Raw genomic sequence first — 13,501 nt, 5'->3', positions numbered from 1 at the left:
CGCGCATCATGAATTTGATCAACTTCGGCTCCAATTCCCGGGACTTGGGGGATATGTTTCAGTCCCGGGGACTCTAAACTAACTCCTGATGGCCTTGGTTTGCATTGAAATAGACACAGCACAATTTTTTGAACGCACACTTTCGAGATTCTGGGCCGAAATATAGCACCACTTCACTTAAGACTGAAAGAGTAGCCGAGACCGCCTTGCTCGCATCGTGAGTTTGACAAACTTCCGGTCGATATTCCGGAACTTGGGGGATATTTTCCAGTCCCAGAAGCTCTAAACTAACTCCTCATAGCCTTGGTTTGCAGTGAAATGGACAGAGCAAAACTTTTTAAACATTCAACTTCGAGCTTCCTGGCCGAAAAAAAGCCCCACTTTACTTTAAGACTTAAAGAGTAACCGAGACCACGTTACGCGCATTGTGATTTTGACAAACTTCGGGTGGATCTCCCGGAACTTGGGGAACATTTTCCAGTCCCTTGGACGCTAAACTAAGTCCTGATGCCCTTGTTTTGCAGTGAAAGGGACACAGCAAAACTTTTTGAACGCTCACTTTCGAGCTTGTGGGCCGAAATATAGCCACACTTTACTTTAAGACTGAAACAGCAGCCGAGACCGCATTTCGCGCATCGTGATTTTCGTCAACTTCGGCTCCCTTTCCCGGAACTTGGGGAATATTTTCCAGTCTAGGGGACCCTAAACTAACTTTTGATAGCTTTGGTTTGCAGTGAAATGGACACAGCAAAGCTTTTTGAACGCTCACTTTCGAGCTTCTGGACAGAAATATAGCCCCACTTGACTTTAAGACTGAAAGGGTAGCCGAGACCGCTTTGGAAGCATCGTGATTTTGACCAACTTCAGCTCGACTTACCGGAACTTGGGGAATATTTTCCAGTCCTAGGGACGCTAGACTAACTCGTGATGGCCTTTTTTTTCAGTCAAAGAACACGGCAAAACTTTTTGAAGCTTCACTTTCGCGCTTCTGGGCCGAAATATAGCCCCACTTCACTTTAAGACTGAAACAGTAGCCGATACCGCATTTCGCGCATCGTGATTTTGATCAACTTCGGTTCGATTCCCCGGAACTTGGGCAATCTTTTTCAGTCCCGGGAACTCTAAACTAAGCCCTGATGGTCTTGGTTTGCAGTGAAATGGACACAGCAAAACTTTTTGAACGCTCACTTTCGGGCTTCTGGCCCGAAATATAGCCCCACTTCACTTTAAGACAGAAAGAGTAGCCGAGACCACTTTAGGGGCATCGTGATTTTGACCAACCTCGGCTCAATTTCCCGGACCTTGGGGCATATTTTCTTGTCCCGGGGACACTAAACTAACTCTTGATGGCCTTGGTTTGCAGTGAAATGAACACAGCAAAACTTTTTGAACGCTCACTTTCGGGCTTCTCGCCCAAAATATAGCCCCACTTCACTCTAAGACTGAAAGAGTGGCAGACACTTTCCGAGCTCCAAACTTCGGCTCGATTTCCCGGGACGTGGGGGATATTTTGATGTCCCGGACACTGTAAACAATCTGCTGATGTGGCTTGGTTTGCGGTGAAATGGACACAGCAAAACTTTTTGAACTTTCACTTTCGAGCTTCTGGGCCGAAATATAGCCCCAGTTCACTTTAAGAATCAAAGAGTAGCCGACACCGCCTTACGCGCTTCGTGATTTTCACAAAATTCGGCTCGATTTACCCGAACTTGGGCGATATTTTCCAGTCCCGAGGAGTTTAAACTAACTCCTGATGGCCTTGGTTTGCAGTGAAATGAACACAGGAAAACTTTTTGAACTTTCACTTTCTAGCTTCTCGGCCGAAATATAGCCCCAGTTCACTTTGACAGTCAAAGAGTAGCCGAGACCGCCTTACGCGCATCGTGATTTTGACAAAATTCGGCTCGATTTCCCCGAACTTGGGCGATATCTTCCAGTCCCGAGCAGTCTAAACTAACTCCTGATGGCCTTGCTTTGCATTGAAATGGACAGAGCAAAACTTTCTGAACGCTCACTTTCGAGCTTCTGGGATGAAATATAGCCCCACTTCACTTTAAGACTGAAAGAGTAGGCGAGACCGCCTTACGCGCATCGTGATTTTGAGCAACTTCCGCTCGATTTTCTAGAATTTTGGCGATATTTTCAAGTCCCGGGGACTTTAACCTAACTCCTGATGGCCTTGGCTTGATGTGAAATGGACGCAGGAAAACTTTTTGAACGCACAGTTTCGAGTTTCTGGGCCGAAATACAACCGTACTTCACTTTAAGACTGAAATAGTAGCCGAGACCTCCTTACGAGCATGGTGATTTTGACCCAATTCAGCTCGATTTCCCGGAACTTGGGGGATATTTTCTAGTCCGGCGGACTTTAAACTAACTCGTGATGGGCTTGGTTTCCAGTTAAATGCACAAAGCGTAACTTTTTAAAGGTTCACTTTCGAGCTTCTGGGCCGAAATATAGCCCCACTTTACTTTAAGACTGAAACAGTAGCCGAGACCGTCTTACCCGCATCGTGATTTTGACATACTTCCGTTGGATTTCCCGGAACTTCGGGGATATATTCCAGTCCCGGGGACTCTAAACTAACTGCTGATTGCCTTGGTTTGCAGTGAAATGGACACAGCACATTTTTTTGAACGCTCACTTTCGAGCTTCTCGGCCGAAATATTGCCCCAGTTCACTTCAAGAATGAAAGAGTAACCGGGACCGCCTTACGCGCATTGTGATTTTGACCAACTTTGGCTCGATTTCCCGGGAAATGGGGGATATTTTACGGTACCGGGGACTCTAAACTAACTCCTGATTTCCTCGGTTTGCAGTGAAATGGACACAGCACAACTTTTTGAACGCTCACTTTTGAGCTTCTGGGCCGAAGCATAGCCCTACTTCACTTTAAGACTGAAAGACTAGCCGAGACCGCCTTCCGCGCATCGTGATTTTGGGCTACTTCCGCTCGATTTCCCAGAACTTGGGAGATATTTCCCAGTCCCGGGCACTCTAAATTAACTCCTGATGGCCTTGGTTTTCAGTGAAATGGACACAGCCAAACTTTTTGAACGTTCACTTTCGAGCTTCTGGGCCGAAATATAGCCCAACTTCACTTTAAGACTGAAAGAGTAGCCGGGACCGCCTTACGCGCATGCTAATTTTGTCGAACTTCGGCTTGATTTCCTGGGACTTGGGGGATATTTTCCAGTCCCGGAAGCTCTAAACTAACTCCTGAATGCCTTGGTTTTTAGTGAAATGGACACAAGTAAAAGGAGCGCACGCTCGGTTTCCAGGTTGTAGGCCGAGATATAGCCCCACTTTATTTTAAGACTGAAAGTGTACACGAAACCGCCTTAAGCGCATCGAAATTTTTAGCCACTATGGCTCGATATGCCAAAACTTGGGGGATATTTTCCAGTCCCGGGGACTCTACCCTAACTCTTGATGGCCTTAGTTTTCAGTAAAATGGTCACAGGTAACAGGAGCGCATGCTCGGTGTCGAGCTTCTAGGCCGAAATGTAGCCCCTGTTCATTTTAAGACTGAAAGAGTAAACGAAACTGCCGTACGCCTATCGTAATTTTAAGAAAGTATGGCTCAATTTGCCGAAACTTGGAGGATAGCTTCCAGTCTCGAGGATTCTAAACTATCTCCTGACGGACTTAGTTCTTAGTTAAATGGACACAGGTAAAAGGAGAGCACGCTCGGTGTCGAGATTGTAGAACCGAAATATAGCCCCACTTCATTTTCGGAGTAAACAAGTAGCCAAGACCGCCTTACGCGCATCGTGATTTTGAGCATCTTTGGCTCGATTTGCCAGAATTCGGGCAATATTTTCCAGTCCCGAGGACTCTATGTTAACTCCTGATGAACTTAGTTTTCAGTGATATTTACACAGGCAAAAGGAGCGCACGCTCGGTGTTGAGGTTCTCGGCCGAAATATAGCCCCCCTTCATTTTAAAACTGAAAGAGTAGCCGAGACCGCCTTCGGCGCATCGTGATTTTGAGCAACTTTGGCTCGATCTGCCAGAATTTGGGAAATATTTTCCAGTGCCAAGGACTCTAAACTAAGTCCTGATGGCCTAAGATGTCAGTGAAATTGACACAGGTAAAATTAGCGCACGCCCGGTCTCGAGCTTCTAGGTCGAAATATAGCCCCCCTTAATTTTCACACTGAAAGAGTAGCCGAGACCGCCTCACGCCATCGTGATTTTGGGCCATTTTTGCTCGATTTCACGGAAGTTGGGAAATAATTTAAAGTCCCGGGGACGCTAAACTAACTCGCGATGACCTTGCTTTGCAGTTTAATGAACACAGTAAAACATTCTGAACGCTCACCTTCGAGCTTCACTGCCGCAGTATAGCCCTACTTTAATTTAAGACTGAAAGAATAACCGAGAGCCCGTTACGCGCATCGTAATTTTCATCAACTTCGGCGCCATTTCCTGGAACTTGGAGAATATTTTCCCGTTCCGGGGACTCTAAACTAACTCCTGATTGCCTTGGTTTGCAGTCAAATGGACACAGCAAAACTTTATGAACACTCACTTTCGAGCTTGTGGGCCTCAATATAGCCACACTTCACTTTAAGACTGAAACAGTAGCCGAGACCGCGTTACGCGCATCGTGATTTTGAGCAACTTCTGCTCGCTTTCCTGGAACTTGGGGAATATTTTCCAGTCCCGGGGACTCTAAACTAACTCCTGATGGCCATGGTTTGCAGTCAAATTCACACAGCACAAGTTTTTTAACGAACACTTTGGAAAATTAGGCCGAAATATAGTTCCACATCACTTACGACTTAAAGAGTAGCCGAGACCGGCGTGCGCGCATCGTGATTTTGACCAACTTCGGGTCGATATTCCGGAACTTGGGGGATATTTTCCAGTCCCAGGGACTCTAAACTAACTCTTGATGGCCTTGGTTTGCAGTGAAATGGAGACAGCAAAAGTTTTTGAACGCTCACATTCAAGCTTCTGAGCCGAAATATAGCCCACTTTACTTTAATACTGAAAAAGTAGCCCAGACCGCCTTACGCGCATCGTGATTTTGACAAACTTCAGGTGGATTGCCCGGAGCTTGGGGGATATTTTCCAGTCCCTTGGACGCTAAACTAGGTGCCGATGGCCTTGTTTTGCCGTGAAATGGACACAGCAAAGCTTTTTGAAGGCTCACTTTCGAGGTTGTGGGCCGAAATATAGCCATACTTCACTTTAAGACTGAAACAGTAGCCGAGACCACGTTTCGCGCATCGTGATTTTGATCAACTTCGGCTGGATTTCCCGGAACTTGCGAAATATTTTCCAGTCCCTGGGACTCTAAAGTAACTCGTGCTGGTCTTGGTTTGCAGTGAAACGGAAACAGAAAAAGTTTTTGAACGCATACTTTCGAGCTTCTGGAGCGAAATAGAACCCTACTTCACTTGAAGACTGAAAGAGTAGCCGAGACCGCCTTACGTGCATGGTAATTTGGAACAACTTCGGCTCGATTTGCCGGAACTAAGGGCATATATTCCAGTTCTGAGGACTCTAAACTAATTCCCGATGGCCTTGGTTCGCAGTAAAATGGACCCATCAAAACTTTTTGAACGCTCAATTTCGAGCTTCTGGGCCAAAATATAGCCCCCCATTACTTTAACATTGAAAGAGTAGCCGAGACCGCCTTACGTGCATCGTGATTTTGACAAACTTCGGGTTGATTTCCCGGAACTTGGGGGATATTTTCCAGTCCTGGGGACTCTCAACTAAATCCTACTTGTCTTGGTTTGCAGTGAAATGGACACAGCGAAAGTTTTTGAACGCTCACTCTCGAGCTTCTGGGCCGAAATAGAGCCCCATTTTACTTTAAGACTGAAAGAGTAGGCGAGACCGTCTTGAGCGAATCGTGATTTTGACCAATTTCGCCTTTATTTCCCGAAACTTGGGGGATATATTCCAGTCAAAGAGACTACAGTAACTCCTGATGGCCTTGGTTCTCAGTGAAATAGACAGAGAACAACTTTGGAGCTTCTGGGCAGAAATATAGCCCCACTTTACTCTAAGACTGAAAGAGTAGATGAGACCGCCTTACGCGCATCGTAATTTTGACGACCTTCGAATGGATTTCCCGGAACTTGGGGGATATTTTGCAGTCCCTTGGACGCTAAACTAAGTCCTGATGACCTTGTTTTGAAGTAAAATGGACACAACAAAACTTTTTGAACGCTCACTTTCGAGCTTGTGGGCCGAAATATAGCCACACTTCACTTTAGGACTGACACAGTAGCCGAGACCACGTTACGCGCATCATGAATTTGATCAACTTCGGCTCGATCTCCCGGGACTTGGGGGATATTCTCCAGTCCCGGGGACTCTAAACTAACTTCTGATGGCCTTGGTTTGCACTGAAAGTGACAGAGCAAAACTTTTTAAACACTCACTTTCGAGCTTCTGGGCCGAAATATAGCCCCACTTCACTTTAAGACTGAAAGAGTAGCCGAGACCACCTTACGCACATCGTGATTTTGACCAACTTCGGCTCGATTTACCGGAACTTGGGGGACATTTTCCAGTCCCGAGGACTCTTAAGTAACCCCTGATGGCCTTGGTTCGCATGGAAATGGATACAGTAAAACTATTTGAACGCTCACTTTTGAGCTTCTGGGCCGAAATATAGCCCCACTTCACTTTAAGACTGAAAGAGTAGCCGAGACCGTCTTACGCGCATCGTAATTTTGACCAAGGTCTTCTCGATTTTCCGGAACTTGGGAAATACATTCCACTCCCGGGGACTCTAAACTAACTACTGATAGCCTTGGTTTGAAGTGAAATAAACACAGTAATTTTTTTTGAGCTTTGAACTTGTGGGCCGAAATAGAGCACCACTTCACTTTAAGACTGAAGAAGTAGCCGACATCGCCTTAAGCGCACCGTCATTTTGACCAACTTCGGCTCGATTTGCCGGAACTTGGGGGATATTTTCCAGTTCCGGGGACTCTAAACTAACTCCTGATTGTCTTGGTTTTTAGTGAAATTGACACAGCGAAACTTTTTGAACGCTCACTCTCGAGCTTCTGGACCGAAATATAGCCCCACTTTACTTTAAGACTGAAAGAGTAGCCGAGACCGTCTTGTGCAAATCGTGATATTCACCAACTTCGGGTCCGTTTCCCGGAACTTGGGGGATATATTCCATTTCCGCGGGCTCGAAACTAACTCCTGATGGCCTTGGTTTTCAGTGAAATGGACAAAGGAAAGCTTTTTGAACACTCTCTTTGTAGCTTCTGGGCCGAAATAGAATCCCACTTCACTTTCAGACTGAAATAGTAGCCGAGACCGCCTCACGCGCATCGTGAGTTAGACCAAGTTCAGCTCGATTTCACGCAACTTTTGGGATATTTTCCAGTCCGGGGGACTCTAAACTAACTCCGGATTGCCTTGGTTTGCACTGAAATGCGCAGAGCATAAATTTTTGAACGCCCACTTTGGAGCTTCTGGGCCGAAATATAGCCCCACTTTACTTTAAGACTGAAAGAGTAGCCGAGATCGCCTTACGCGCATCGTGATTTTGACTATTTTCGAACCGATTTCTCGGAACTTGGGGGATATTTTCCAGTCCCGGGGACTCTAAACTAACTCCTGATCGCCTTGCTTTGCATTGAAATGGACAGAGCAAAACTTTTTGAACGCTCACTTTCGAGCTTGTGGGCCGAAATATAGCCACATTTTACTTAAAGACTGAAACAGTAGCCGAGACCGCATTTCGCGCATCGTGATTTTGATCAACTTCGGCTTGCTTTCCCGGAACTTGGGGAATATTTTCCAGCCCGCAGACCCTAAACTAAGTCCTGATAGCCTTGTTTTGAAGTGAAATGGACACAGCAAAACTTTTTGAACGCTCACCTTCTAGCTTGTGGGCCGAAATATAGGCACACTTGACTTTAAGACTGAAACAGTAGCCGAGACCACGTTACGCGCATCATGAATTTGATCAACTTCGGCTCCAATTCCCGGGACTTGAGGAATATGTTCCAGTCCCGGGGACTCTAAACTAACTCCTGATGGGCTTGGTTTGCATTGAAATGGACACAGCACAATTTTTTGAATGCACACTTTCGAGATTCTGGGCCGAAATATAGCCCCACTTCACTTAAGACTGAAAGAGTAGCCGAGACCCCCTTAAGCGCATGGTGATTTTGACTAACTTCGGGTGGATTTCCCGTAACTTGGGGGATATTTCCAGTTCCTTTGACGCTAAATTAAGTCGTGATGGCCTTGTTTTGCAGTGAAATGGACACAGCGAAACTTTTTAAACACTCAGTTTCGAGCTTCTGGGCCGAAATATTGCCCCAATTCACTTTAAGACTGAAAGAGTAGCTGAGACCGCCGTACGCGCGTCGTGATTTTGACCAACTTCGGTTAAATTTCCCGGAACTTGGGGGATATTTTCCAGTCCCGGGGACTCTAAACTGACCCCGACGTCCTTGGTCTGCAGTAAAATGGACACAGCAAAACTTTTTGAACGCTCACTTTTGAGCTTCTGGGCCGAAATATAGCTCCACTTCACTTTAAGAGTGAAAGAGTAGCCGACACCGCCTTACGCCCATCGTAAGTTTGACCAACTTCGGCTCGATTTCTTTGAACTTGGGGGATATTTTCCAGTCCCGCGGACTCTAGAGTAACTCCTGATGGCCTTGCTCTGGAGTGAAATGGACAGAGCACAACTTTTTGAACGCTCACTTTCGAGCTTCTGGGGGGAAATATTGCCCCAGTTCACTTTTAGAATGAAAGAGTAACCGGGACCGCTTTACGCGCATCGTGATTTTGACCAACTTTGGCTCGATTTCCCGGGAAATGGGTTATATTTTCCGGTACCAGGGACTCTAAACTAACTCCTGATTTCCTCGGTTTGCAGTGAAATGGACACAGCACAACTTTTTGAACGCTCACTTTTGAGCTTCTGGGCCGAAGCATAGCCCTACTTCAGTTTAAAACTGAAAGACTAGCCAAGACCGCTTTACGCGCATAGTGATTTTGGGCTACTTCGGCTCGATTTCCCCGAACTTGGGAGATAATTCCCAGTCCCGGGCACTCGAACTAATTCCTGATGGCCTTGGTTTTCAGTGAAATGGACACAGCCAAACTTTTTGAACGTTCACTTTCGAGCTTCTGGGCCGAAATATAGCCCCACTTCACTTTAAGATTGAAAGAGTAGCCGGGACCGCCTTACGCGCATGCTAATTTTGTCGAACTTCGGCTTGATTTCCTGGGACTTGGGGGATATGTTCCAGTCCCGGAAGCTCTAAACTAACTCCTGAATGCCTTGGTTTTTAGTGAAATGGACACAGGTAAAAGGAGCGCACGCTCGGTTTCCAGGTTGTAGGCCGAAATATAGCCCCACTTTATTTTAAGACTGAAAGTGTACACGAAACCGCCTTAAGCGCATCGAAATTTTTAGCCACTATGGCTCGATATGCCAAAACTTGGGGGATATTTTCCAGTCCCGGGGACTCTACCCTAACTCTTGATGGCCTTAGTTTTCAGTAAAATGGTCACAGGTAAATGGAGGGGACGCTCGGTGTCGAGCTTCTAGGCCGAAATGTAGCCCCAGTTCATTTTAAGACTGAAAGAGTAAACGAAACTGCCGTACGCCTATCGTAATTTTAAGAAAGTATGGCTCAATTTGCCGAAACTTGGAGGATAGCTTCCAGTCTCGAGGATTCTAAAGTATCTCCTGATGGACTTAGTTCTTAGTGAAATGGACACAGGTAGAAGGAGAGCACGCTCGGTGTCGAGATTGTAGAACCGAAATATAGCCCCACTTCATTTTCGGAGTAAACGAGTAGCCGAGACCGCCTTACCCGCGTCGTGATTTTGAGCATCTTTGGCTCGATTTGCCGGAATTTGGGCAATATTTTCCAGTCCCGAGGACTCTATGTTAACTCCTGATGAACTTAGCTTTCAGTGATATGTACACCGGCAAAAGGAGCGCACGCTCGGTGTTGAGCTTGTCGGCCGAAATATAGCCCCACTTCATTTTAAAACTGAAAGAGTAGCGGAGACCGCCTTACCCGCATCGTGATTTTGAGCAACTTTGGCTCGATCTGCCAGAATTTGGGAAATATTTTCCAGTCCCAAGGACTCTAAACTAACTCCTGATGGCCTAAGATGTCAGTGAAATGGACACAGGTAAAATTAGCGCACGCCCGGTCTCGAGCTTCTAGGTCGAAATATAGCCCCCCTTAATTTTAAGACTGAAAGAGTAGCCGAGACCGCCTTACGCGCATCGTGATTTTGGGCCACTTTTGCTCGATTTCCCGCAAGTTGGCGAATAATTTAAAGTCTCGGGGACGCTAAACTAACTCCCGATGACCTTGTTTTGCAGTTTAATGAACACAGCAAAGCATTCTGAACGCTGACCTTCGAGCTTCAGTGCCGCAATATAGCCCTACTTAAATTTAAGACTGAAAGAATAACCGAGAGCCCGTTACGCGCATCGTAATTTTCATGAACTTCGGCGCCATTTCCTGGAACTTGGAGAATATTTTCCAGTTCCGGGGACTCTAAACTAACTCCTGATTGCCTTGGTTTGCAGTCAAATGGACACAGCAAAACTTTTTGAACGCTCACTTTCGAGCTTGTGGGCCTAAATATAGCGGCACTTCACTTTAAGACTGAAACAGTAGCCGAGATCGCGTTACGCGCATCGTGATTTTGAGCAACTTCTGCTCGCTTTCCTGGAACTTGGGGCCGAAATTTAGTCCCAAAACTTAGGCCGAAACTTAGGCCGAAATTTAGTCCCACATCACTTACGACTTAAAGAGTAGCCGAGAGCGGCGTGCGCGTATCGTGATTTTCACGAACTTCGAGTCGATATTCCGGAACTTGGGGGATATTTTCCAGTCCCAGGGACTCTAAACTATCTCTTGATGGCCTTGGTTTGCAGTGAAATGGAGACAGCAAAACTTTTTCAACGCTCACCTTCAAGCTTCAGGGCCGAAATATAGTCCACTTTACTTTAATACTGAAAAAGTAGCCGAGACCGCCTTACTTGCATCGTGATTTTGACAAACTTCGGGTTGATTTCCCGGAACTTGGGGGATATTTTCCAGTCCCGGGGACTCTCAACTAACTTCTGCTTGTCTTGGTTTGCAGTGAAATGGACACAGCGAAAGTTTTTGAACGCTCACTCTCGAGCTTCTGGGCCGAAATAGAGCCCCATTTCACTTTAAGACTGAAAGAGTAGGCGAGACCGTCTTGAGCGAATCGTGATTTTGACCAATTTCGCCCTTATTTCCCGAAACTTGGGGGATATATTCCAGTCAAAGGGACTCTACAGTAACTCCTGATGGCCTTGGTTTTCAGTGAAATGGACAGAGCACAACTTTGCAGCTTCTGGGCAGAAATATAGCCCCACTTTACTCTAAGACTGAAAGAGTAGATGAGACCGCCTTACGAGGATCTTAATTTTGACGAACTTCGAATGGATTTCCCGGAACTTGGGGGATATTTTGCAGTCCCTTGGACGCTAAACTAAGTCCTGATGGCCTTGTTTTGAAGTGAAATGGACACAACAAAACTTTTTGAACGCTCACTTTCGAGCTTGTGGGCCGAAATATAGCCACACTTCACTTTAGGACTGACACAGTAGCCGAGACCACGTTACGCGCATCATGAATTTGATCAACTTCGGCTCGATTTCCCGGGACTTGGGGGATATTGTCCAGTCCCGGGGACTCTGAACTAACTTCTGATGGCCTTGGTTTGCTCTCAAAGTGACAGAGCAAAACTTTTTAAACACTCACTTTCGAGCTTCTGGGCCGAAATATAGCCCCACTTCACTTTAAGACTAAAAGAGTAGCATCCTGATTTTGACCAACTTCAGCTCGAGATTCCGGAACTTGGGGCATATTTTCTTGTCCCGGGGACGCTAAACTAACTCCTGATGGCCTTGGTTTGCAGTGAAATGAACACAGCAAAACTTTTTGAACGCTCACTTTCGGGCTTCTTGCCCGAAATATAGCCCCACTTCACTCTAAAACTGAAAGAGTAGCCCACACTACCTTACGCAAATCGTGATTTTGACCAGCTTCGGCTCGATTTCCCGGAAGTTGGGGGATATTTTCCAGTCCCGGGGACTCTAAACTAGCTCCTGATGGCTTTGGTTTGCAGTCAAATAAACACAGGGAAACTTTTTGAACGCTCACTTTCAAGCTCCTGCCCAGGAATAAAGCCTCACTTCACTTTAAGACTGAAACAGTAAGCGAGACCGCCTAACGCGCACCGTGATTTTGACCAACTTCGGCTAAATTTCCCTGAACTTGGGGGGATATTTTCCAGTCCCGAAGACTCTTAAGTAACCCCTGATGGCCTTGGTTTGCATTGAAATGGATACAGCAAAACTTTTTGAAGCTCACTTTTGAGCTTCTGGGCCGAAATATAGCCCCACTTCACTTTAAGACTGAAAGACTAGCCAAGACCGTCTTGCGCGCATCGTGATTTTGAGCAACGTCTTCTCGATTTTCCGGAACTTGGGAAATATATTGCAGTCGCGGGGACTCTAAACTAACTCCTGATAGCCTTGGTTTGCAGTGAAATGGACACAGCAAATTTTTTGCAGCGCTCACTTTGGAGCTTCTGGGCCGAAATAGAGCCCCACTTCACTTTAAGACTGAAAGAGTAGCCGAGGCCGCCTTAGGCGCATCGTGATTTTGACCAACTTCGGCTTGAGTTGCCAGAACTTAAAAGATATTTTCCACTCCCGGGGACTCTAAACTAACTCATGATGGCCTTGGTTTTCAGTGAAATTGAGAGAGGAAAACTTCTTGAACGCTCACTTTCGAACTTCTGGACCGAAATATAACCCTACTTCACTTTCAGACTCAAAGAGTAGCCGAGACCGCCCTACGCGAATCGTTATTTTCACCAACATCGTCTCGATTTGGCGGAACTTGGAGGATATTTTCCAGTTCCGGGGACTGTAAACTACTTCCTGAGGGCCTTGCTTTGCAGTGAAATGGGCACAGCATAACTTTTTGAACGCTCACTTTCGAGCTTCTGGGCCAAAATATACAGCCACGTCACTTTAAGACTAAACGAGTAGCCGAGTCTGCTTTACGCGCATCGTGATTTTCACAAACTTCGGCTCGATTTCCCGGAACTAGGGGGATATTTTGATGTCCCGGAGACTGTAAACTATCTCCTGATGTGGCTTGGTTTGCGGTGAAAGGGACACAGCAAAACTTTTTGAACTTTTACTTTCGAGCTTCTGGGCCGAAATATAGCCCGAGTTCTCTTTAAGAATGAAAGAATAGCCGAGACCGCCTTACGCGCATCGTGATTTTGACCAACTTTGGCTCGATTTCCCAGGAAATGGGGAATATTTTCCGGTACCAGGGACTCTAAAGTAACTCCTGATTGCCTCGGTTTGCATTGAAATGGAGAGAGCAAAACTTTTTCAACGCTCCCCTTCGGGTTTCTGAGCCGAAATATAGCCCCACTTCAGTTTAAGACTGAAAGAGTAGCCGAGACCGTCTT

Source organism: Orbicella franksi, chromosome 11 (genome assembly GCF_964199315.1).
Source record: "Orbicella franksi chromosome 11, jaOrbFran1.1, whole genome shotgun sequence".
NCBI lineage: Eukaryota > Metazoa > Cnidaria > Anthozoa > Scleractinia > Merulinidae > Orbicella > Orbicella franksi.
Note: the sequence above shows the minus strand (reverse complement) of the source record.